General features: G+C 43.7%; 4 non-coding genes across 4 annotated transcripts; 1 reads left to right on the top strand and 3 right to left on the bottom strand.

Moving 5' to 3' along the window:
- Positions 1–4,388: 4,388 nt before the first annotated feature.
- Positions 4,389–4,470, top strand: trnas-uga (transfer RNA serine (anticodon UGA)). Its single transcript has one exon. It is a non-coding gene; the product is annotated as a tRNA-Ser (tRNA).
- A 21,406-nt stretch (positions 4,471–25,876) lies between these two features.
- trnay-gua (transfer RNA tyrosine (anticodon GUA)) lies at positions 25,877–25,965 on the bottom strand. The gene is given in 2 exon segments: positions 25,877–25,912; positions 25,929–25,965. It is a non-coding gene; the product is annotated as a tRNA-Tyr (tRNA).
- Positions 25,966–26,727: 762 nt separating this feature from the next.
- trnar-acg (transfer RNA arginine (anticodon ACG)) lies at positions 26,728–26,800 on the bottom strand. Its single transcript has one exon. It is a non-coding gene; the product is annotated as a tRNA-Arg (tRNA).
- A 140-nt stretch (positions 26,801–26,940) lies between these two features.
- trnay-gua (transfer RNA tyrosine (anticodon GUA)) lies at positions 26,941–27,029 on the bottom strand. The gene is given in 2 exon segments: positions 26,941–26,976; positions 26,993–27,029. It is a non-coding gene; the product is annotated as a tRNA-Tyr (tRNA).
- Positions 27,030–27,188: the final 159 nt, after the last annotated feature.

The raw sequence follows: 27,188 nt of genomic DNA, 5'->3' as shown, positions 1-27,188 counted from the left end.
AAGTGTGCGTATGAACATTCCCACCCAAAATATGGAATTTATCAACATGTACCTGTGCGTAGGAACGCATGTAAATGTAAGCACAACCCCGACCATGCGTACACACAAAATCTAGTGGTGAAACTACAAATAGAACCCATTAAAAGAGTCTCGGTGATTTTTTTTTTTTTAAACGTGCGCTCTGTGCTGTGAGAGACAGAGCGGCTTCTCAGCAGGTACCGCTTCCCCAAAAACATTCTGATGGATCTATGCCGTGATTTACAACCTACTGTATGTTGGAGCGAGAGACAAAACGCACCACCGCCATCCCAGTTAAGCGAGGATTCCACGCCATCGCCGGATTCCCAAACATAGAGCTATAGATCGCGCCCACATCGCCATAAAATCACCATCACACAATTAATTAAGTTACATGAACATAAAAGGATTTCATTCAATCCATGCACAAATAATCTGCGATGCAACTATGTCTCTGTCAAACGTTGTTGCTGAGGAACGCAACTCTCATTTATTCTGCAGAACAGCTCTGTTGGTGTTTGCACCTCCAAGCAGGAGCTTTTGACTCCAACCAAATCTTAATTTATATGGATAATCTTCCAAGAAATATATCAAACATGGTCAACATAATTATTTTACTAGGTAAATATCACATACATGAATGCAAATGGAATAACAGCAAACCCTCCATTGTACATCTGAAAAATGAATGTAAACTGTACTTAGCGTCTCTTAAACTGATGTGTGAAAAAAACGATATTTTCAAGCTTATATGAAACGATGTCTTTGTTTTTTAATTTTTAACCCCTCCCCCCCAAAATGTTGAATATCTGTAGATATTTGATTGTTTTGTTTCATTTGCCTTTTGTTGTAAACCCTACAGAATTTTGTTCAATAAAGTTTGAAAACCTCCAACCGGGAGCTGTTGTTGCCGCATATATGGTCAGTTGGAGGCGTTTCTGAATACAAATGACGCTAACCGTGCACGAGCACGGCAGTTAAGAACAGGTGGGATTTACATCACTGATGTGCGTACGACCAGCGTCCGCACGTTTAATAAATTCAGATTTTTTTGTACTTACACACATTCTAAATTTCATTCCTACGATAGAATTTAGAACTTTTTCTACGAACGGTTGATAAATGAGGCCCCTGGTCTCCTAACTCACATTCATTCTTTAGAGGTCACTTTGGTTTAGCTACCCTCACGGAGGGTACGGAGTTCAATAATACACACAATATTTCATCATTTAAAATCATCTATGATTTAATGGTTGGGGCAATAAAACAAAAAAGGAACCCAATTAAAGAAAGGGGAAAGGGTTTACGGACTACGCCTTACCGGCTGACCTCTTGGCATGAAAGAGAAGCCAGATGTAGGTTTTCAGCATTCACACGATGCCAATGTTGGTCTTCAGGTAAAGCATTGTACTACAGTCTTGAAACTTTGCTACTTGGAGGAAAAAAAACACAAATTGCATACATCTCTGGGGCTCGTCCGGGAATTGAACCCGGGACCTCTCGCACCCAAAGTGAGAATCATATATGGGGGTATTATTGTTCCAATATTATTTGTGTGTGCGTATCTCAATCTGTGTGTGCGTAAAAAGATTTGTGTGTCTGTATTCAGATTTGTGTGTGCGTAAAAAGATTTGTGTGTCTGTATTCAGATTTGTGTGTGCGTAAAAAGATTTGTGTGTCTGTATTCAGATTTGTGTGTGCGTAAAAAGATTTGTGTGTCTGTATTAAGATCTGTGTGTGCGTAAAAAGATTCGTGCGTCTGTATTCAGATTTGTGTGTGAGCAAAAATCAGCCGGTAGCTCTCGATTGGCTGTCTTTGCACACGTGGATTTTGACACAGTTCTGCCGCGGCAAATCTGTAAAAAGATCTGTGTGTAAAACGATTTGTCCGTAACTTTGGCTTTGCCCTGAGCTCGGACTCACAGGCTCACGCCAGGCTACAGTAGCAATGCAGCCTTCACCACTAGTCGGCGCGTAGCTCTCAGTCAGTACTTTACCTGCAGCAGTTCCATCAGGTTTCTGAACATATTATTAGACATCGTTTGGACTTTTATACTGCATGCAAACACCTGAACCCCATCTACTTCGGACCGATGTCGGACACTTAGTAATCGGGTTGCATATGGAGTAAGATAACTTCCAAAAAGATGTGTTCATGTTATAACTATTCGTATTCGTAATGATAAACATTTGTATGTAAATAAAAACGTTGTACTCAAAATTCTGCTGTCACGCACATGAGTCTGACAAATTATTAGGTTAAGAGTAAGAAATTAGGTAAGAAATTGACCTTTTACGTCTCATTTATTCATTCACACACGCACTAATATATTTGGGAAACAGTTAGGCACCAAATATAATATATTTAATTTTCTCAGAGGGCAAAAATAAGAACTTTATTGATCCCACATAGGAGTAATTCATTTTATATCAGCTATAAAGAACAAGGTAGTGCTGAAAAAAAAAACAATAATCTATCCTCCCTCACAAAAATAAGAATAGAGAAACATATTTTCTCATCAACAAAACAAATTTAAATTTTTTCAAATAACAAAATAACACATTTGAACAATTTTTCAGACAATAAAAGAACTGAAAAAATTGAAGAATTGTTCAAATATGTTATTTTGTTACTTGAAATTTTTTTTATATGTTTATGTAAAATATGCTTTGTTGATGAGAAAATATATTTTTCTTATTTTTGTGAGAGGGGATAGGCTATATATTGTTTTTCGGGCACTACCTTGTTCTCTAATATGACATGAATTACTCCTACAGTATGTGGGATCAATAAAGTTCTTATTTTTGCCATCTGAGAAAATTAAATATATTATATTTGGTGCCTAACTGTTTCCCAAATATATTAGTGCGTGTGTGAATGAATAAATGAGACGTAAAATGTCAATTTCTTACCTAATTTCTTACTCTTACCCTAATAATTTATCAGACTCATGTGCGTGCCGGCAGCATTTTGAGTACAACTATTTTATTTACATACAAATGTTTATCATTATGAATACGAATAGTTATAACATGGACACATCTTTTTGGAAGTTATCTTACTCCATATGCAACCCGATTAAGTGTCCGACATAGGTCCGAAGTAGATGGGGTTCAGGTGTTTGCATGCAGTATAAAAGTCCAAACGATGTCTAATAATATGTTCAAAACCCCGATGGAACTGCTGCAGGTAAACGTACTGACTGAGTGCTACGCGCCGACTAGTGGTGAAGGCTGCATTGCTACTGTAGCCTGGCGTGAGCCTGTGAGTCCGAGCTCAGGGCAAAGCCAAAGTTACGGACAAATCGTTTTACACACAGATCTTTTTACAGATTTGCCGCAGCAGAAGTGTGTCAAAATCCACGTGTGCAAAGACAGCCAATCGAGAGCTACCGGCTGATTTTTGCGCACACATAAATCTGAATACAGACACACGAATCTTTTTACGCACACACAGATCTTAATACAGACACACAAATCTTTTTACACACACACAAATGTGAATACGGACACAAATCTTTTTTTACGCACACACAAATCTGAATACAGACACACAGATATTTTTACGCACACACAAATGTGAATACAGACACACGAATCTTTTTACGCACACACAAATGTGAATACAGACACACAAATCTTTTTACGCACACACAAATGTGAATACAGACACACAAATCTTTTTACGCACACACAGATTGAGATACGCACACACAAATAATATTGGAACAATAATACCCCCATAATCATACTACTAGACCAACGAGCCACAAAACACATATCCGGCAAACAAAAAATCACGGTCACATCATACCTGTCTAGATGTTTTTTTTATAACATTAAGGGGGAATAGAAATAGAAACTGAATGATGATCAATAACCTGTTGCACAGTTTCTGTAGTTTAGTGGCTATCGTGTTTGTCTCACATGAAAAAGGTCCCTTGTCTGGCTGAACTTCTGGATCAGGACCTCTCAGTGAACAGAGCATATCTTCCACTGGAAGATTTACAGCACGGTTTCGTCTTAGAAGAACTTCCTCAATGACAGCTTTTTTAGCAGGAAAAGCACAACTGCCTATGGTGTGTGGAAGAGGGATTTTTTATCTTGTTGACCATTGTTCATGTCAGTCATGCATATCCAAAACAAGCTTTCTCCCCGTCGGGTAATCAAACCCCGGTCTTCTGCGTGACAGGCAGAGATACTGTCCACTATACTAATGAGGACATGTGATAATCTGTGATCAATAGTTCACAACAAAATTGGTCCCGGCAGGGTAGCTGTGAGATAAGTACGGGAACAACCCTCAGACTAATGTTTCTGATTCAAACAAATACACATTTATTACAGCCAAATGTTCAAGCATGTGACAAGTTGTTGTGGCCGCGTGGTTAAGGCGATGGACTTGAAATCCATTGGGGATTCCCCGCGCAGGTTCAAATCCTGCCAACAACGGTTAATGTTTGAACATGCAAGAAGACTTGCAGTTGTTAACCGTAGACTAAAATGTCTTTCAAAATTTATCAGTGGGGTTTTTTTTGTCAGATGTAAGGAATTAGCTTTAAAAACCAAATACCCTTAGTTTTTTTTATGGCCGAAACCGAACAGGAAGTCTGCTTTTTTTAATTAATTGTGTAATTTTGGCGCAATTTATGCCATTCCTTCGGCAATTAATACGGACCGAACCGTAACGTGCACCCAGGTGTGTTATACATCAAAATGTGCGTCTCCATCCTGCGACAACAAGCATTACTTTTCTCTTTCAAAATTGTTACCGTGGCGACGCTAGACGCTAAAAAACGCGCCCACCCTTCATCTGATTGGTTCAGACAGAAAAAACTTTGTGCCTCAAGCCCCATAATACGGTTTGACGTGCATGAACGAAAATCGGTACACACCTGTATCATGTCGCAACATAAAGAAAAGTCTCTTGGCCATGAGGAAGTCGGCCATTTTGAACATTCTGAATTAATCACGTAATTTTGGAACAATTTATGCCATTCCTTCGACAGTTAATACGGCCCGAACCGTAACGTGCACCCAGATGTGTTATACATCAAAATGTGCGTCTCCATCCTGCGACTACGCGCATTACTTTTCTCTTTCAAAAGTGTTACCGTGTCAACGCTAGACGCCAAAAAGCGCGCCCCCCCTTCATCTGATTGGTCCATATTTGATAGTTCCCCAAAAGGCACCAAATTTGCCATGCAAGCCAGGCCTGGTGATAAATTTGATATTTCATGGTTTGCATTAATGGGCGTGGCCTAACGGCTCAACAGCGCCCCCTAGAATACTTTTCTCTGCCATAACTTTTGAATGGTTTGACATAAAGAGTCGTGGGTGGTGTCATCAGACTCTGTATTGAGTCCTTCACCTTCGTTGGCCTTAATTTGCCCCGCCCCTTCTTCTGATTGGTTGGCCCTATTTTCTGCTATAACTTTTGAATGGTTTGACATAATAATAATAATTAAAGCTGCAAGCAGCGATGAACGGGCCCTCGCACTCATGGCCACCGTCCCCCATAAGCATATCAGAAGTGACACCACCCACGACTCTCTATGTCAAAACATTCAAAAGTTATAGTCAGAAAATAGGGACAACCAATCAGAAGAAGGGGCGGAGCTAATTTTCACCAATTATGGTCAAGGACTCAATACCGAGTCCCATGACACCACCCACGACTCTTTATGTCAAACCATTCAAATGTTATAGCAGAGAAAAGTATTCTAGGGGGCGCTGTTGAGCCGTTAGGCCACGCCCATTAATGCAAACCATGAAATGTCAAATTTATCACCAAGTCTGGCTTGCATGCCAAATTTGGTGCCTTTTGGGGAACTATCAAATATGGACCAATCAGATGAAGGGGGGGCGCGCTTTTTGGCGTCTAGCGTCACCACGGTAACACTTTTGAAAGAGAAAAGTAATGCGCGTAGTCACAGGATGGAGACGCACATTTTGATGTATAACACACCTGGGTGCACGTTACAGTTCGGGCTGAATTAACTCTCGAAGGAATGGCATATATTGGTCCAAAATTACACGATGAATTCAAAATGATAAAAATGGCCGACTTCCTGTTAGGTTTCGGGCATGGCGCCAAGAGACTTTTCTTTAAGTTGTGCCATGATACAGGTGTGTACCGATTTTCGTGCATGTACGTCAAACCATATCGTGGGGCTTGAGGCACAAAGTTTTCAAGGGGGCGCTGTTGAGCCATTTTGCCACGCCCATTAATGCAAACCATTAAATATCAAATTTTTCGCCAGGCCTGGCTTGGGTGCAAAATTTGGTGACTTTTTGGGCACGTTTAAGGGGGCAAAAAGGCCTTCCTTTTGTCAGAACAATAAGAAGAAGAAGAATAATTCCTGCAAATACAATAGGGCCTTCGCACTGCAAGTGCTCGGGCCCTAATTAAAGCTGCAAGCAGCGATGAACGGGCCCTCGCACTCACGGCCACCGCCCCCCATAAGCATATCAGACATGACACCACCCACGACTTCCTATGTCAAAACATTCAAAAGTTATAGCAGAAAAAAGGGACAACCAATCAGAAGAAGGGGCGGGGCTAATTTTCACTAATTATGGTCAAGGACTCAATACCGAGTCCCATGACACCACCCACGACTCTTTATGTCAAACCATTCAAAAGTTATGGCAGGAAATAGGGACAACCAATCAAAAGAAGGGGCGGGGCTAATTTAAGCCAATGAAGGTCAAGGACTCCATACAGAGTCTGATGACACCACCCACGACTCTCTATGTCAAACCATTCAAAAGTTATGGCAGAGAAAAGTATTCTAGGGGGCGCTGTTGAGCCGTTAGGCCACGCCCATTAATGCAAACCATGAAATATCAAATTTATCACCAGGCCTGGCTTGCATGCAAAATTTGATGACTTTTGGAGAACTATCAAATATGGACCAATCAGATGAAGGGGGGGCGCGCTTTTTGGCGTCTAGCGTTGACACAGTAACACTTTTGAAAGAGAAAAGTAATGCGCGTAGTCACAGGATGGAGACGCACATTTTGATGTATAACACACCTGGGTGCACGTTACGGTTCGGGCTGAATTAACTCTCGAAGGAATGGCATATATTGCTCCAAAATTACACGATGAATTCAAAATGTTCAAAATGGCCGACTTCCTGTTCGGTTTCGGCCATGGCGCCAAGAGACTTTTCTTTAAGTTGCGACATGATACAGGTGTGTACCGATTTTCGTTCATGTACGTCAAAGCGTATTATGGGGCTTGAGGCGCAAAGTTTTTTCTGTCTAAACCAATCAGATGAAGGGTGGGCACGCTTTTTGGCGTCTAGCGTCGCCACGGTAATGCTTTTGAAAGAGAAAAGTAATGCGTGGTGTCGGAGGATGGAGACGCACATTTTGATGTATAACACACCTGGGTGCACGTTACGGTTCGGGCTGAATTAACTGCCGAAGGAATGGCATAAATTTCGCCCAAAATGACACGATTAATTAAAAATGGCCGACATCCTGTTCGGTTTCGGGCATGGCGCCAAGAGACTTTTCTTTAAGTTGTGCCATGATACAGGTGTGTACCGATTTTCGTGCATGTACGTCAAACCGTATCGTGGGGCTTGAGGCACAAAGTTTTCAAGGGGGCGCTGTTGAGCCATTTTGCCACGCCCATTAATGCAAACCATTGAATATCAAATTTTTCGCCAGGCCTGGCTTGGGTGCAAAATTTGGTGACTTTTTGGGCACGTTTAGGGGGGCAAATATCACATTTTTCGCCAGGCCTGGCTTGCATGCAAAATTTGGTGACTTTTGGAGAACTATCAAATATGGACCAATCAGATGAAGGGAGGCGCGCTTTTTGGCGTCTAGCATCGCCACGGTAACACTTTTGAAAGAGAAAAGTAATGCGCGTAGTCGCAAGATGAAGACGCACATTTTGATGTATAACACACGTGGGTGCACGTTACGGTTCGGGCCGTATTAATTGCCGAAAGAATGGCATAAATTGCGCCAAAATTACACAATTAATTCAAAATGGCCGACTTCCTGTTCGGTTTTGGCCATGGCGCCAAGAGACTTTTCTTTAAGTTGCGACATGATACAGGTGTGTACCGATTTTCGTGCATGTACGTCAAACCGGTTTGTGGGGCTTGAGGCACAAAGTTTTCCGGGGGCGCTGTTGAGCCATTTTGCCACGCCCATTAATACAAACCATGAAATATCAAATTTATCGCCAGGCCTGCCTTGCATGCAAAATTTGGTGCCTTTTGGGGAACTATCAAATATGGACCAATCAGATGAAGGGGGGCGCGCTTTTTGGCATCTAGTGTCGCCACGGTAACACTTTTGAAAGAGAAAAGTAATGCGTGTAGTCGCAGGATAGAGACGCACATTTTGATGTGTAACACATCTGGGTTCACAATACGGTTCGGGCTGTATTAATTCTCGAAGGAATGGCTCATATTGCTCCAAAATTAGGCGATTAATTCAGAATGTTCAAAATGGCCGACTTCCTGTTCGGTTTCGGCCATGGCGCCAAGAGACTTTTCTTTAAGTTGCGACATGATACAGGTGTGTACCGATTTTTGTTCATGTACGTCAAACCGTATTATGGGGCTTGAGGCGCAAAGTTTTTTCTGTCTGAACCAACCAGATGAAGGGTGGGCGCGCTTTTTGGCGTCTAGCGTCGCCACGGTAACGCTTTTGAAAGAGAAAAGTAATGCGTGGTGTCGGAGGATGTAGACGCACATTTTGATGTATAACACACCTGGGTGCACGTTACGGTTCAGGCCGCATTAACTGCCAAAGGAATGGCATAAATTGTGCCAAAGTGACACGATTAATTCAAAATGGCTGACTTCCTGTTCGGTTTCGGCCATGTCGCCAAGAGACTTTTCTTTGAGTTGTGTACTGATACAGGTGTGTAGTGATTTTCGTGCATGTACGTCAAACCGTATTGTGGGGCTTGAGGCACAAAGTTTTCCGGGGGGCGCTGTTGAGCCATTTTGCCACGCCCATTAATGTACACCATTAAATATCAAATTTTTCGCCAGGCCTGACTTGCATGCAAAATTTGGTGACTTTTGGGCACGTTTAGGGGGGCAAAAAGGCCCTCCTTTCGTCAGAAGAAAGAAAGAAGGAAAGAAAAAAAAATTCCTACAGATACAATAGGGCCTTCGCACTGAAGGTGCTCGGGCCCTAATAATAATAATAATAATAATTTCAATTTATATAGCGCTTTTCACCTGAAGCGACAGATGTCAGAGCGCTTTACAAAGAAGACTAAAAACAAGACTAAGAAACTAAGACAAAACCTAGCTACTAAGTAAGATAAAAACTTATGGGCAGCAAAAAGATAACAAATACATTTAAAAAATGTGAATAAAAGGGGTCGAGGGAAGAGTTCAGGGGAAAGCCTGCTTGTAAAAAAAGTGTTTTAAGGCCCGTTTTAAAGGACTCCACAGACGGTGTTTTCCTAAGGTAGTCAGGTAGAGAGTTCCATAGGCGTGGGGCGGAGGCAGAGAAGGAACGGTGTCCCATCGTCACGAGCCGTGGAGAGGGGACATGAAGGAGAGTGGCGTGGCTGGAGCGAAGGGTGCGTGCCGGTTTATGGATAGTGATTAGATCACTTAGGTAGCTGGGGCTTTTCTGATGGACGGCCTTGAAGGTCAGGAGGAGGACCTTGAACTGGATCCTGTAGTGGACCGGGAGCCAGTGGAGTTCGGCCAGAACAGGGGTTATGTGTGCTGACTTTTTGGTACCGGTGAGCAAATTTGCAGCGCTGTTCTGAACCAGTTGGAGGCAGTGGATGGATTTTGCAGGTAGACCGGAGAGAAGTGCATTGCCATAGTCAATCCGTGAAAAGATGAAGGCGTTTACCAGTTTTTTTAAGTCATCTTTGGAGAGGGATGGCTTCAGTCGGGCTATATTTTTAAGGTGGAAGTAGGAGATCTTGCAGATGTTTCATGTGAGGTTGGAATGATAGGGAAGAGTCAAGCTTAACTCCAAGGTTGGTAACAACAGGGGAAAAGGAGATGGGCTGACCGTCGAGGGAGAGTGCAGCAGTGCTAGCATTGGCGAGTTGGTGGGAGGTACCGATCATGATGGCCTCCGTCTTGCTGCTGTTGAGTTGGAGGAAGTTGTTATTCATCCAGGAGCGGATGTCCACCAGGCAGGTGTTGAGGGAGGAGACTGTTTTAGAGGGATTTGGATGGGTTTTGATATAGACCTGAGTGTCATCAGCGTAACAGTGGAAGTTTATTTTGTGTTGTCTGATGATGTAGCCAAGTGGGAGCAGATATATCAAAAACAGGATGGGGCCCAACACTGACCTCTGTGGCACACCATATGTCACCTCAGTGTTGTCAGACCTGGCACCTCCCAGGGAGACATGGTAGGAGCGGTTGGTCAGGTAGGAGGTGAACCACTTCAGTGCTGTGTCTGTGACCATGGTGTAGGTTTTAAGGCGCTGGAGGAGGATTTTATGGTCCACAGTATCAAAACCAGCGCTCAGGTCCAGAAGCACTAGGATGCTGGGAGATCCAGAGTCCGCTGCCATGAGTAGGTCGTTGGTGACCTTCACCAAGGCAGTTTCTGTGCTGTGAGCTGGCCTGAAACCAGACTGGAGGGCTTCGTAGAGGTTATTATGTGCTAGGTGTGACTGGAGTTGACAGGCTACAACTTTCTCGAGAACTTTTGAGATAAATGGGAGGTTTGAGATGGGTCTGTAATTTGACAGAACTTCTCGTCGAGTTTTGGTTTGTTTAAGAGTGGGGTGACCGCTGCTGTTTTCAAAAGGGCAGGCACTTCTCCACTCTGCAGGGATTTATTGATAAGAGTAGTGAGAAATTGGGCCAGGGTTGGTGAGCAGACTTTAAGCAAGGGAGTGGGTATAGGGTCAAGGGAGCAGCTTGTTGGCTTGAATTTGGTGATGATGTCCAGGAGTGCAGCTGGTGTAACCTCTGTGAAGCTGGACAGGGTGGAGCCACTGGTGGGCGGAGAGCAGATGGCTGGGATCCCACAAGGTGTTATGTTGGCTTCGATTTCATCCACCTTGGTCTTAAAGAAGACAGCAAAATGGTTGCACAGCTCTGGAGAGGCAGCTGAAGGGACTGAGTTGGTGGGGTTGAGAAGGCGGTTGACAGTGATGAATAAGGTTCTGGGATTATCTTCACCATTGCGGATTAAAGTTGAATAGTATTTTGAGCGAGCGACTTTAAGGGCAGCGGCGTAGGCAGTTTTGTGTTCTTTGTAGGCCAGTAGATGGACGGTGAGGCCATTTTTCTTCCATAGCCTACATAGGAAGTCGTGGGTGGTGTCATGTCTGATATGCTTATGGGGGACGGTGGCCATGAGTGCGAGGGCCCGTTCATCGCTGCTTGCAGCTTTAATTTTAAATGTTATTACTTGGAAAAACACCAGAAGAAATTAAGAGGAAAGACTTTATTTTCTAACATGCAAAAAGACATTAATTTCATTAAACTTTAAATATACAACATTAAACTTTAAATATACGATTAAAACCCAGCGCTGCCCTCCAGTGGTCGGCCTCAGTACCGCGGGTTCCTTCCACCTGGGAGAAACGGTAGATCAGCTGACCTGCGTTAGCATCTTGGAGGAACTTGGAGGAACCGTCTCACCTTTGGACTTCCCCGGTTTGCAGAATCCCTGGTAGCCGTCGTCCTGGTTGCCGTGGCGATCTGTGGACAGGAAAGACATTAGCATCTCTTCTTTACGGACCTATGGAGGCGTCTAAACTAATCTAATATAAACTAAACTAATCTGAACTAAACTAATCTGAACTAAATTAAACTAATCTAATATAAACTAAACTAATCTAAACTAAATTAAACTAATCTAAACGTAACTAATCTAAACTGATCTAAACTAATCTACGGTAATCTAAACCAAACTAATCTGAACTGAACTAATTTAAACTAATCTAAATTAATCCGGACCCCATCAGGACCCGGTGTCTCAACTAGACCTCCAGCCGTTGCTAATTATGCTAACATTTATGCTATCAATGCTGGCAGCTGCTATTGTATGCTAGTATTTATGCTAGCAATGCCAGCCGGTTTAAATGTATGCTAACATTTATGCTAACAATACCAGCAGTTGCTAATTTATGCTAGTATTTATGCTAGCAATGTAAGCCATTGCTAATGTATGCTAACATTTATGCTAATGATACCAGCAGTTGCTAATGTATGCTAGTATTTATGCTAGCAATGCCAGCCTTTGCTAATGTATGCTAGTATTTATGCTAGCGATTCCACCTGGACCCCGTGTCACCTGTGACCTTTGACCTCACCTGGACCCCGATGTCTCACTTGGACCAGGTGACCTGTGACCTTTGACCTCACCTCGGTATCTCCACTGGTTCTTCTTCCTCTGGACGAATCTGTTCATGTGGAACGTCTCGGGCCTCGAGTCGTTTTTCTCATCTAGAGACAATCAGAGTTTAATCCGAGTTCAGACCAGCAGAACTCTGGATTAGTTTAGATTAGATTTGTTTAATTTAGATTACATTAATTTAGCTTAGTTCAGTTTATATTAATTTATTTTAGGTTAGATTAGTTAAGATTAGTTTACATTAATTTAGATCAGTTTAGTTTAGAATAGTTTACAATAGCTTAGATCAGTTTAGTTTAATTTAGATTCGTTTAGATTACATTAGTTTAGATTTGTTTAGTTTAGATCAGTTTAGTCTATAAAATTAGTTTAGTTTTGATTAGTTTACGTCAGATGAGATTTGATCAGATTAGTTTAGTTGAGTTGAGTTGAGTTTAGATCAGATTAGTTGAGATCAGATTAGTTTAGTTGAGTTTAGATCAGATTAGTTGAGTTCAGATTAGTTTAGATCATATTAGATCAGATTAGTTTAGTTTAGATCAGATTAGTTTAGATCAGAACTCCAGAGCGATTCACCTGGAAACTGGAAGAGGGGTCTCCTGGTGGTTCCCAGCCCGGGTCCCGGTCCCGGCTCCTCGCAGGCGCAGTGCCGGTCCTGGAAGCCGCTGCACTGAACCCCGCAGTCCACCAGGTGGCCCTTGGAGGGCGAGACCTTGGAGGGCGAGACCTGGGCCGGGTTGGGGTCTGGGGGTGGAGGGGGGCTGGTGGAGACCACCTCGGCGGTGGAGTCCAGGGGGGCCGGTTCCTCCGGTTCCTCCGGGGGGCTGGCCGAGACCACCTTCATTCAAAATAAGATATAGTTCATCTGAACACCACTGGAATAATATATAAGATTTATAACTATTTACTTCCGGGCTGCATGCAGGAACTGCTCAAGCCAAGAGAGGCCAAACATGACCTCAGGGGAACAGCAATGTTTAAAACTACAGTAAGAACAAATACCAAGGGTAGATGTTTTTTTTTTCCTTATGCACTTCGAGAAAAAAGTCGAAATGTCGAGAAAAAAAGTCGAAATGTCGAGAAAAAAGTTGAAATGTCGAGAAAAAAACGGGAAAATTTTGACTTTATTCTTGAAATTGTATTTCAACATTTTTCTCAACATATCAAGCTTTATGCTTCAAGCCCAGACGTTTTCAGTCAAAATAATCACCATGTTGACCAAAGAAAAACCTTTAAATGTTTATTATCTTGCTTATTGATGTTCATGCTTATAATTGACCAAAATAAAGACTAACTAACTAACCTCGGCGGTGGAGTCCAGGGGGGGCGGTTCCTCCGGTTCCTCTGGGGACGAGGGGGGGCTCCTCTCTGGACGGAGAGGTTCCCGGTCGGGGCTCCGGTCGGGTCCAGGAGACCCGGTTGCCCCTGGAGACGGGGGGTCCGTCTCCACGGCGACCAGACCTTGGTCCGGGTCTGGCCGCCTCGCCTCGGGGACCTCAGGGAATGACGTCTGTAAAGTGTCGAACATTTTGAAATATGTAATTTTTGCAGATGATGCCACCGTCTTCTGTTCAGATGATTGTTTCCAGAGGCTAATGGAGAAGGAACAGCTGAACTAGGCAAACTGAAAATGTGGTGTGATGTCAACAAATTATCTTTGAATTTAAATTAAACCAAATTTAGGATGTTTTTTTTTTTCAATGTTTACATTATTTCTTGTATGGAAGAGTATTAGGGTCCAGGAAGGAGAAAGATAAAAATAATATTTTAGAAGATTTTTTTTTCATTATGCACTTCGAGAAAAAAGTCAAAATTTTGTGAATAAAGTTGAAATGTTGAGAAAAAAGGTAACATTTCGACTTTACTTTGTGAATTTAAATTTTTGGCCATTTTGCTGTAAATGTCTGTTCTGCTTTAACTCAAAATTGCGTTAATTCATCTAAAAATTCATCTAAAAATGAACCCGAGTTGTTTTAAAATCTGTATCATTCATTCAGTCGTTTTCCAGTCCGTCTCCACCTCGACTAAATACATGTCAGACAAAAGAACATTTTGAAACGTAAGGGGGGGGCATTCATTCATTCATTCATTCACAAGCCGAGGCTTCAGCCCTGACCCTTTGATTGTGACCCAAGTGTACATGCTTGGTGGTGACCAATACATTTGTTTCATTCATTCACCTGGTTCTGGGCCCTGGACCCGGGCCGGTCCCCCGACACCAGCTTCTCCTGGCCCTGGTTCTGGGCCCCGGGCCGGTCCCCCGACACCAGCTTCTCCTGGCCCTGGGCCCCGGACCCGGGCCGGCCCCCCGACACCAGCTTCTCCTGGCCGAGGCGGATGATGCGGTCGGCCCGCTCGGCCAGCAGCCGCAGGTTCTCCACCTCCTCCGGCCCGAACACGCCGTTCTGCAGCAGCCAGTCCCGGGAGGGGATGAAGGGGACCAGGGACTCCACGGACCAGACCGACTCGTCCAGCCGCCGGGAGGCCCGCCGGGCCCCCGGGGACTCCACGGACCAGACCGACTCGTCCAGCCGCGTCCGGGCCCCCAGGGACGTGAGGGGGATCAGGTCCGCCGTGGTCTCAGGGTCGTCCTCCATGAGCTAAATGTATAAAAAAATATATTTAAAAAATCCATTATATACACCTTTATATATTACTATACAATACTACTAATAATAATAATTAAAGCTGCAAGCAGCGATAAACCTCGCGCGTGCAATTTTGAAGGTCAAGTACTCAATACCGAGTCAGATGACACCACACACATGTCTTTATCACAACCCATTCAAAAGTTATGGCAGAGAATAGGGACTATCAAATATCGACCAATCAGAAGAAGGGGCAGGGCTAATTTTGCACCAATTATGGTCAAGGACTCAAAACAGAGTCCGATGACACCACCCCCGAGTCTTTATGTCAAACCATTCAAAAGTTATGGCAGAAAATAGGAACTATCAAATATGGACCAATCAGCTACTAGTATCACTTCCTGTTTAACGTTGACGTTTGACGCGGCGCCACGGCCACGCCACTTCACGAAAACTCACGATTTTGATACCTTTTCATGGTTAACGGTCTTTTGTGTCTCCTGAGCGAGTTTTATGTCGAACGGACAATCCTGCTAGGAGGAGTTTGTTAAAGTACGGCACGTGAAAATGGCATAAATTGCGCCAAAATTACACGATTAATTCAAAATGGACGACTTCCTATTGGGTTTCGGCCATGGCGCCAAGACACTTTCAAGTTTCGACATGATACAGGTGCGGACCGATGCACCGTGCATGTACGTCAAACCGTATTGTGGGGCTTGAGGCACAAAGTTTTCTAGGGGGCGCTGTTGAGCCATTAGGCCACGCCCATTAATGCAACCCATTAAATATCAATTTTTTCACCAGGTCTGGCTTGGTTGCAAAATTGGATGACTTTTGGGGCACGTTTAGGGGGGAAAAAAGACCCTTGTTTAAAATTTAAAAAAATTTAAATTAAAAATAAAAACGAGGAAAACAACTCCTACAGGTACAATAGGTCCTTCGCACTGTAATTGCGAAGGCCCTAATAATAATAATAAACAATAATTATGTATACCATTTTATATACGTACGTTATGATTGTCCACCGAACACTCGTCTACGTAGGAGAATCGCTCCGCGACGGTCGACTCCAGCGGTTCTCCGACTCCTCGGGACTCAAACGGATCCATCAGGACGCAGGGGAACCGCAGGATCTTGAAGATCTGGTCCCCAGAACTGGTCCTGGTGTCTCCAGAACTGGTCCTGGTGTTTCCGGGTCCAGGGGACGACTGAGGGAGGTCCTGGTCCAGCGCCGGCCCCCACCGCAGGAGGATGTCGGGGACAGAGGTGCGTCTGTCCTTGGAGACCTGGTCCCCCTTCTGGAAGGAGCTGCAGTCCGGATCCCGGTGGTCCGGGTAGACCTGGTACCCCTTCTGGTCCCGGGGGTCCAGGGAGACCTGGTCCCCCTTCTGGTCCTGGGGGTCCGGGTAGACCTGGTACCCCTTCTGGAAGGTTCTGCAGTCCAGGTCCCGGTCCAGGGACCCCGTCAGCCAGGTATCTCCCCCCGGAGGCCTGGTGGAGGTTGTCGGACCCCCTTCAGGTTCCTCCTCCGGTTCTTCCCGGACTGCAGGACCAGGTCCGGGGACCCCGGCACCTTTAGGGCCCCCCTCGGGGTCTGGGTCCCCCAGCTCGGCGTCCCTCTGGGACCCCGGGGAGCTGGACTCGGTCCCGTGACCCGAGTCCGACCCGACCGCCGGCCACCGCACCGGTTCCGGTTCCGTCTGGACCTGGGAGTTGGCAGTCTCCCTGGCGGGGTGGGGGGGGCGGGTTGCCCTGCGGGGCTGGTTCTGGTTCGGGGGCCCCCCCTGGACCTGGGGGTGCAGCAGGCGCCGGTAGTCCACCGGCTGCAGGTGCGGGTGCGGCAGGATGTAGGCGGGAGGAGCCTCCATGTAGGGGTGGTGGTGGAACGGAGGTGGAGGCACCATCATCCCGTAACCTAGGAGACCAATCACAACCAGGGAGAAGCAAAGCTCAACCAATCAGAACCCACACGGTTGCTACGGTAACAACCACCGACCCTCAAGACCCCCAAAGACCCTCGAAAAAAACCCAAAGACCCTCGAAGGCCCCCAAACACCTTTCAAAGACCCTCAAAGATGCCCTTCGACCCCCAAAGACACTTGAAGACCCCCAAAGGACCCCAAAAGACCCTAAAGATCCCCAAAGACCCTTAAAGGCCCTCGAAGACCCCCAAAGACGACACATTTTAGCAGAGTTTTTATTCTGTAATCAAATTTTAGTGTGGTTTTTATTCCTCTACGATATTGCTTTATATATTTAATTATCGTCACATGACCAGCATTTTCGTCTCGTTTACCTCAGGTAATAAAAAGTTCGTTGACGACGACCAGTTCTGGGGCTCCAAGACAACCGTAGGGTAGGTAGGTATAATATCTATCTATCTATCTATCTATCTATCTATCTAATATATATATATTATGGGATGGTGTAACGGTACGGCGGAGGCACCAGAGTAAATATTCAGGTATTATCATCTCTCTTCCGGAACTCAGCGAAGGCGGACGCTTCTCTGCTCCTCTCCCTTATCTATCTGCCCTGCTACTGCTTTTTGTCCTGTCTCGTCTTCAGAGTCTTTTCTTTTCACTCCTCCGAAGCTCTACAATCATGGAATTGATTAACTGGTTCCTCAGCACAATCAACCAAATTTTTGCGACGAGAAATGAGGGGGTGAGGGAGCCCTCTTGCCCCGACGGGACATTTTTTTCTGGATATATAATGGATTCCTGGAAACAGTGGAAGCCTTTATGCATCAAGATCTTATCAGTTGAGGATGTTGAAGATACCTTCATAATTGTATTTATGATAGCAGGATTTCTCCTAATTGGAGGGGGGGGGTTTCCTCGTCTATCGACAAACGCGCAAGTCTGTGGCAGCTGCATTGGCCCTCTCCGAGCTGCCTGACGTGACTGAAGGGATAAGCGCTGCGACTAACACTCTGACTTTAACGGATTTGGAGCAAGGCCGCAAGCTGGACGCAGGCTTTTGCAGGCTGGCGGCGGTCTTTGAGCTCATTGGCAAGATGGAAAAGAACTTGGAGAAGTTGGAAGCTCGGCTTGGCGGGAATTGATCACAAATTCGTCTGTTTGGAGTCGCCATTCAGGAACCAGAGACTCGAAGGCTGACGGAAAATTACTGCTCTGCCTGTTTTTTTTTCAATAAAAATTGTTGATTCTATAATCTGGCCTTGACACAGCGGTTTGTCACTGTCTGTAGTCACTATCTCCCTGGAGGAATGTAAACAGGTGACTCTGCCCCGGAATAACCCTTCCCCCTCCAGATCACACGCGGACCTGTTTTCGGAACTGACCGAGCCGTCTGATAACACAAAGGACACTGGCTGAGGAGCAACTCTGAGCAGGTTCATGGACTCACCGCTACACATACACTTGCTGATAACCACACACCTCCCTATTTTTCAACGCCTTCCTGGCTATAGGTCTTGTGAAGTTGATGTAAAATTGTCATGTGCTTTCTGTGCCGAGGTGTTTTTTTGCACTTTCTCACTGTGTACACACAGTGTGAAGATGCCTCCCCCCCACCCCCACCCCCACTGTCACCCTTTCTCTCTCTTTGTTCCGGTTTTGGGTCGCTGCTCGTTGTGGTCGACCGGCCGGCAGCTGAGCGGATTTACTGTCTTGTATTGCTGCTCTGTTGTCCTGAATTGCCCCTCGTGGATGAATAAAGTTTCTTGAATCTGAATTGAATCTGAATTATTGGATGGTGTAACGGTACGGCGGAGGCACCAGGACTCACCCATGCCAGGGAAGCCGCCGAAGGGGTTGAAGGAGAAAGGCAGGGGCCACTGGTAGGGCAGGTAGGGCGGGGGGGGGGGGCATGTAGAACATGGGCCGGGGCAGGACCGGGGGCTGGTGGTCCTGGACCGACCCGTGGAGACCCGGGTCCTGCAGGACCCCCCCGGCCAGACGGGGGTGGGGGATCCCTCCGTCGGGTCCCGGGTGAGCCGGAGGAGCTCTGTTCGCAGCCATACTGGACCTGCGGAGGACAAACGGGGACAGGTGGGGACGGGACCAGGTCCAGGTCCAGGTGCACTGATACAAATATTGTACTTGATCTACTTAAAAAAAAATAAAGTCAACTTTTTGCATGAGATTATTATGTAGATCAAGTTCAAGAAAAAAGGCGAAATGTCGAGAAAAAAGTCGAAATCAAGATTAATGTTGAAGTACAATGTCGAGAAAAAGTCAAAATGTAGAGAAAAAAGTCGAAATGTCGAGATTAATGTTGAAATGTCGAGAAAAAAGTCGAAATGTTGAGAAAGTCAAAATTTTGTGAATAAAGTTGAAATGTTAGGAAAAAAGGCAAAATTTCAACTTTATTCACTTCACATTCACGTCTGCCGTCAGCGTCAGGACGGAGGTACTTTTATACCCTCTAGTAGCCTATAGCGCTGCTAAATAAATTATAGATGCATTATTAATCTCATAATCCACTTGGTTTGGTGTGAAGCACTTTAGCATTGTATAGTGCAGGGGTCTTCAACCGGGGGCTGCTACCCCTAGGGGGGTGGCAGAGGTACTGCAGGGGGGGTCCAACTTAAAAAGAAAAAGGCAATTTTAACCAAAATAATTTGAAAAACGAGCTAGCTAGCTGGTTAAGAAAAGAAAATTTGTTGCGAAATTGACTTGGCTATTTCCTATTTAACTAATTAGACCTGATGGATAAATTTGTGACAATAACGAAGCCTAAAGCTGGAGATTGTAACGTTACAGCTCGGCCTAACGTTACTCCTTCACGTGTGACGAGGCCAAATAACCTAGGCTATGCTAATAACCCAGTCAGGAATTGGCTAATAATGTGATATAAGCAGAATAAAACACATTCAAAAGTTATTATAAACCAGGCTTAAAACTTGACGCGTTAAAAAAAAAAAAAGGGTAAAAATCTGAATTCCAAGCGGGGGTTTTTTTCTCATCCAAGGGACTAAAAAAGGTGGAAGACCCCTGGGATAGCGTTGGACTTCACTGCACTTAATCGTTCTATGTGGAATTGTCTTGTATATTCTGTTTTTCACCTTGTATTCTGACTGCCACAGATGCAAAAATAATTTTCGAAAGGACAATAAATTTAAACTAACTAACTCTAGAAACTTACAGTAAAACCAGTTCTTGACCAGGTTCACGTCAACAAACCCTTGAAGCTGAAACCGGTTCAGTTTCATCCATCGACCCTAAAATGATATTTTAGACTCGTTGAACGACGGGATTCTGGTCAGAAAAGATCGTTATTGATCCGATTGGATCTGAAGGACCAACCAGACTTATACCGACGACACCTGACGGCTCTTATTTTGGCGAGTCTGATCTTTTCCTTCCTGCATCACAGTTACAGTTATGTTCTTACTTCAAGGTTAATCTTATAAGTCATTTTCAAACGCTGTTCAAACATGCAAATATAATAGAAAAGACAAGTTCAATTTTTCACCAATATTCAACTTTATCTACATCAAAGCTGAAAAACAGACTTTTTAGATCAACATTGTGACATAAAAACAACCACATGATCAACTTCTGGACAGTTTTTATGCAGAAATGTTTCATGTTGGAGGTTTTTACCCCCGTTGATGTGATACCAGCTCTGGACCTGCTGCAACCAGAACCAGAACCAGCTCACTGGTGCTCCTGCAGGACTGCAGTTCCTCCACTGGCCGCCAGAGGCCGCTAGAGCGAGTCTTCTTTAACCTCCAGGTTAAAATGTCTTCAGCTTCAGAGCAGAAATAATCATATTTACTTTACTTAGTTCTGAAGCTGCTGGTTGGTTTGGACCACCAGGAGTCTATTTTGTATGGAAGCCCATTTCTGCCAGTAAAAGAAAAAAAAAAAAAAACAAGATAAAAACCTAGCCTTAAAAATGGAAATTATGAGATAGAAAGCCGAAATTACGACTTACCATAGTTTTGTCATAATTATGATTTATCGTGGGTTTTCATACGTTTATCTTAATTTTTTCTTTTACTGGCGGAAATGTGCTTCTATAATTTTGCCTAAAGTTAAAGAAGTACATTTTAAAATGAATAAGGTATATTCTGTGGCATCATTTCTTAAAAAAAGATTTTAATTTGAGGGAGATCAATGTTCTTTCTGCAAAAAGGATGAAGAAACACTGGATCATTTGTTTTATCAATGTCCTTTGTCTCATTGTTCTGGACAGACAGACAATTGGATATCTCTTCAAATGAATAATGTTCCACCTTTTTGAATGAAGCCAAAATATTTTCTTCATGAATGATTTGGAATTTTCTGTTTTTGATATTAATATCATTTTGTTACTGGGTAAGTTCCATATTCATTGTACCAAATGGAGAAATTGTAAACCCTCCTTTCCGGGGTTTTATTAACCATTTTAAGATTTTTTTCACATGTCTCAAGAGTAGAAAACAAAAATGCAAGTAAAATAAGTCTAGACATTGTTATTCTAATTTAATAATTCCTCTCCTTTTCTATGCTCCATTATGTGAATTTAAATGCTTAATTTAATTTGTTATTCATATGCACCTTTTAATTCTTAGAGTGCCTTGTTTTTTGTATTCCTTACAAGAATCCCCATTTTTTATTTTCCTTTCTTTTCATATTGCATTTAAATTGATATTTGTCCAGGAGTTTAACTTCCTGCCTCCATGCTGGAACCGTTCTGAGTCTGAACAGGAAGCGTGTTGATGACATCATCACACAGACGCGTCAGACGCTAGCAGACCCGCTAACACTATCGTTAGCTAGCCGGGCCTCCAATTTTTGTATTGTAAATGCATTACATCTAAATGTTTCGGAATGACTGTAACCTTAATGTGAGTGTTAAAAGGAGCACTGGTCTTATTTGACAGAAATCTAGAATATATTTTGTAGTAGAATTTACTTTTTTTATGTGTCTTTTCTTTTTCCTCCTACTACCTCTTTAGGTTTGTTTTTAATTTTTGTCTTGTATATTATGTGTCGGACCCCAGGAAGAACAGCTGCAGTTTTGCTGCAGCTAATGCGGATCCAAATAAAACTACAAACTGCAGCAAGCCAGGCCTCAACCGCAGCTAGCCGGGCCTCTTTTCAGTTCAGTTGCTAGCATAGGCTAGTTCAGTTGCTAGCATAGGCTGTTTCAGGCTATTTCAGTTGCTAGCATAGGCCAGTTCAGTTGTTAGCATAGGCCGTTTCAGTTGCTAGCATAGGCTAGTTCAGTTGCTAGCATGGTTGCTAGTCTGTACAGTCATGCTAGTTCAATGCTATTAAGGGACTTTAAACTTGAAATCAAAGCATTTAGTTTTTTCATATAAAATAAACACATTTCTATGCAGTTTAGAAGTTTTGGGGATGTCTCTTTTTGCGCCTGCACTGCTGAAATCGGGGCGTCCCTTATTTGTATTCCTGAAAGGTGGAAGCCCTATTCAGGTGTTTTTACCCAGAATGCACCGGGGCTCGTCTCAGGTGGCTCCAGACAGAGAAGCAGGTTCCCTGTTCAACTAAACTCAGGTCCAAAACCAGGTTGCCACGGCGACACCTGAGACCAAACCAGAACCAGGTTGCCACGGCGACACCTGAGACCAAACCAGAACCAGGTTGCCACGGCGACACCTGAGACCAAATCAGAACCAGAACCAGGTTGCCACGGCGACACCTGAGACCAAACCAGAACCAGGTTGCCACGGCGACACCTGAGACCCAATCAGAACCAGAACCAGGTTGCCACGGCGACACCTGAGACCAAACCAGAGACGTTCAATAAACTCTACAGCCCACTACGGTTGGGTTTCCTGTTTCTGTGTCACGTGACTGCCCCGCCCCTATAGGAGACCGGAAGTAGGTCCTGAGTCTATTGAGTCCTATGGGAAAAGTGAACGTGAGCACAGATTATTACCAATTCCTTCGCCCCATAGTAACCTAAGTAAATATGGGTAACATTTTTCAAAAGCCACAAACCTTCTGAACATTCTGACACCAAAATGGCAATTTTCAGACCGACAGATTAGGAGAAAATGAACTTTGTTTGAGACCTGTCTCTGTCTGAGCAACACTCTCGCAAGATTTGGCTCTCATCGTTTTCCCATCGGATAAAATGAAGTTTAAAATTAAAATAAAACTTGCTTCTTTGCTTAATAATACTGTTATATTTATTATTAAGTCTTTTTGGAAGAAAGTTGTACTGTATCTAGTGTTGTATGTTCCAAAACGATGTGGGGAGAGAGGCGGCCACGCCCACTTAGGAGACAGGAAGTGAGGTCAGAGGGGAGACCACGCCCACTTAGGAGACCAGAAGTGTATACCATTTCATACCATTGGCAGTAACGGTAATGCGTTATCTTCTGTATAGAGGATCTTTGACCAAACCAGAACCAGGTTGCCACGGCGACACCTGAGACCAAACCAGAACCAGAAGGAATAATCTGAACAACTGAGGCTGCAAAGTTCTACATAAACACCACAATTCTTTCGCACATGAACGACTGTCTCACCAGCTGGTCCAGACAGGTAGGACCGCGTTACAAATCAGGAGAAAGTTAAATTTATATAATTGTAATATTTTAACTGCATATGTTGTTTTAAACTGGGGAAATATAATGAAGTTTGCAGACATTTTATATAAAATCCTTCATGGTCTGGCCCGTCTACTCAATGAGTTCATTAAACCAAATCTAAACTCATCTGGCAGAGCTAACGCTAACAACCAGAGGGGATTGAAACTGCACAGAGAAAAAGGGCCTTTGGTGAAACGACCACGACGTTAGTTTATATTTATTTATTTTAGACTGAACACTTGAATATTGTATAAATCCTTGAGGAATATTCTGTATACATACATTTTTACACACACACGTGTGTGTTTTTTTAATTATACACACACACACACATACTTAAATACATATGTAATTTAAAAAAACACATACATGTATATTTAAATAAAAAAAACACTCACATACTGTATATGTGTGTTTTTTCAATTAAAAAAAAAACAAAAAAAATGCAATATATATATATATATATATATATATATATATATATATATATATATATATATATATATATATATATATATATCTCAATTAACAGATAAGATAGCAAGGATATAAACAAAAGGAGGGTCAAAAGTAATAAAAATGTTCATATGGAGCAGCTCGTACCTGGAACACTAAAGAAGAGCCAGCAACGCCTTTTTTGTCCTCTAAAACTCTAAATTCCAGGTCGATTGTTCCCGATGACTATGTTTTATTGTTCTTTTATCTAATCTGTTATCACTTTTTCTTTCATTTGTTGGTTTCAATCTTTGAAAGTCAAAGACAGAAACTTGCTCAATAAGGTTGTCAGTCTAAGCCAGTGTTTCCAACCCTGGTCCTCGAGGCAACACTGTCCTGCATATTTTAGATGTCTCCCTTCATCATCACACCTGATTCTAATTAATGGTCCTAATTAGCTCGTTATCAAGGCCTGCACAGCTCTGTTGATGACACAGGTACTTGTATCACAGTGTGCTGAAGCAGGAAACATCTCAAACATGCAGGACAGTGGGCCTTGAGGACCGAGGTTGGAAACACTGGTCTGAGCAGTAAAATCATTGGGTCGGCTCAACAAACTTTACAAGAACTTTATAACAAACAGCTGATCAAGAACTCCATGTTGTCTGATTTCATATCCCTTAATAAACTGTTTCAGTTTCTACCATCAGTTACTGCTTAGACTCCCCTTTTGCAAAGACAAACAGATACAAACACTTTGTTCCTCCGCTATTGTTCTTTTAAATGCCGGAAGGAAAAGGTAGTGGGTGAAAAAGCCTTCCCTCTTAACTATAACTAGGTCTGTACTATGATGTGTAACTTATTGTAATTTATTAGTTATATTTTATGTATATTTACCATTGTGTGCTTCTCCTGTCGCGAAAATAATCGCCCCCTTGGGACAAATAGTGATTGATTGATTGATTGATTGATTGATACACCCATAGAACTAACATCACATCTCTTTATTCCTTCTCTAAAAACACCAAAAAGTGGTTACTTGATAATCAAACATGCCGTCATAATCTGGTATAATCAGGTTATTGTTTTTACTACCCGTTTGTGTGAGCTGATGTGTTTGTTTGCTCTTGTTCTTCATTAATGTTTGTCATTATTCAGAGCTATGTCATGGTTTTACTAATTGTTTGTACTCTGTGCGCTAGTGTTTTAGTGTGTTCTATTTCAATGTTTTTATATATACCGTCAACCTGCAGATGTAAATTAGCCTGTATGGCTAAATCTGGCACCTTTACATGATGGACTCAAGTGCTCATGTTAATTAATGTGCGTTGTCCCTTTTAAATACATGAATGAAATGAAACCAGAACCTGAACCTAGACAGCGTTTCTGTTCCTCACCTGAGGTGACGTTACCTGGTGGAGGAAGCAGCCAGACAGAAGCAGAAGGACAGACACACCTGAGCTTAAGTACCTGCTGACGGCCGCACCTGGACCAATCAGAGAGCAGCATCCTGCAGACACCTGGACCAATCAGAGAGCAGCATCCTGCAGACACCTGGACCAATCAGAGAGCAGCATCCTGCAGACACCTGGACCAATCAGAGAGCAGCATCCTGCAGACACCTGGACCAATCAGAGAGCAGCATCCTGCAGACACCCGGACCAATCAGAGAGCAGCATCCTGCAGACACCTGCACCAATCACGATCACAGCTTGAAAGGGTATGTGTAAGCTTTAGATATGTGCTCGCTTTCTGCAGTTATGTCAGTGAACACAGTGTGAGGTTGGAAGAAGAGTTTACGGAGGTGTGCCGCCCCTGTCGTCAGGTAAGGGCATTTGCTTCGAATGAGATATGAGGAAGGAAGATAATGAATAAAAGAGGTCCCATGAAAGACAAACATAATGCATGAGCCGGGGCAGCTTTGTAAACATTATGGAAGTGATGAAATAGAGTCCCGCTCTGGGAAGATGAAAAATAATGGCAGTCCTTCGAGCCGGAGTTGAACCAGCGACCTAAGGATACCTGTTTTACTGGTTCTACAGTCCTCCGCTCTACCAACTGAGCTATCGAAGGAGGATACATGTTGACAGCTCCATGACTTGTGTATTCTTCTACCAAGGCCTGAAATGGGAAAAGGAAACATTTTAAATGAATTATTGTCTCCCTTATGCGCCGCTTGCCGGGTCCTTACCACTGGCAGAGTCCATTGTCCTTGGCTAAGTGTCTGGGCCGTAGCACCCCCCCTTCTCCACCGCAATCAATTGAAGTGTGAATGGTCTGAAAATCTGATCCAAACACCCTAGTGGATTTTGTTGTGTCCGTGGCACCTTTTCTTTCTTTTTCCAAAAATTTTGAGAAGCACTCCTGCTGCCACAGGGGTGCTGTGACCCAGATTCGAACCTGGGTTGCTGCGGCCACAACGCAGAGTACTCACCACTATACGATCACAGCTTGAAAGGGTACGTGTACACAGCTTTAGATATGTGCTCGCTTTCTGCAGTTATGTCAGTGAACACAGTGTGAGGTTGGAAGAAGAGTTTACGGAGGTGTGCCGCCCCTGTCGTCAGGTAAGGGCATTTGCTTCGAAGGAGATAGGAAATATGAGGAAGGAAGAGAATGAATAAAAGAGGTCCCATGAAAGACAAACATAATGCATGAGCCGGGGCAGCTTTGGAAACATTATGGAAGACGGCCTATCCTGCGGCACCTTTGAAGTGTACATTTCCGGGCATACACAGAGACAAATGAAAAAAGCAAGTAAATAAATGACACAGAAGAAGAAACGTGTACACTACCAAGGTTGTGACTGGGAGAGTATTAAAGATTAGGATTTTTTGAGCTAGCCAGGAGTTGAACCTAGAATCTTCTGATCCGTACTCAGACGCGTTATCCATTGCGCCACTAGCCCTTTTGGATTGTAACATGTGGAAACACACGTGGTGTAACAACTCAGATGTCCCAACCAAAGTAGATGGCAGTGGCCAAAGCCATAGCCGAGTACAGTGATGAAATAGAGTCCCGCTCTGGGAAGATGAAAAATAATGGCAGTCCTTCGAGCCGGAATTGAACCAGCGACCTAAGGATACCAGTTTTACTGGTTCTACAGTCCTCCACTCTACCAACTGAGCTATCGAAGTAGGATGCATGTTGACAGCTCCATGACTTGTGTATTCTTCTACCAAGGCCTAAAACTGGGAAAAGGAAACATTTTAAATGAATTATTGTCTCCCTTATGCGCCGCTTGCCGGGTCCTTACCACTGGCAGAGTCCATTGTCCTTGGCTAAGTGTCCGGGCC

The sequence above is a fragment of the Cololabis saira genome, chromosome 10, assembly GCF_033807715.1.
Source record: "Cololabis saira isolate AMF1-May2022 chromosome 10, fColSai1.1, whole genome shotgun sequence".
In the NCBI taxonomy this organism is placed as follows: Eukaryota; Metazoa; Chordata; class Actinopteri; order Beloniformes; family Belonidae; genus Cololabis; species Cololabis saira.
The sequence above is the reverse complement of the archived record's forward strand: the minus strand, read 5'-3'. Positions and strand labels throughout refer to the sequence as shown.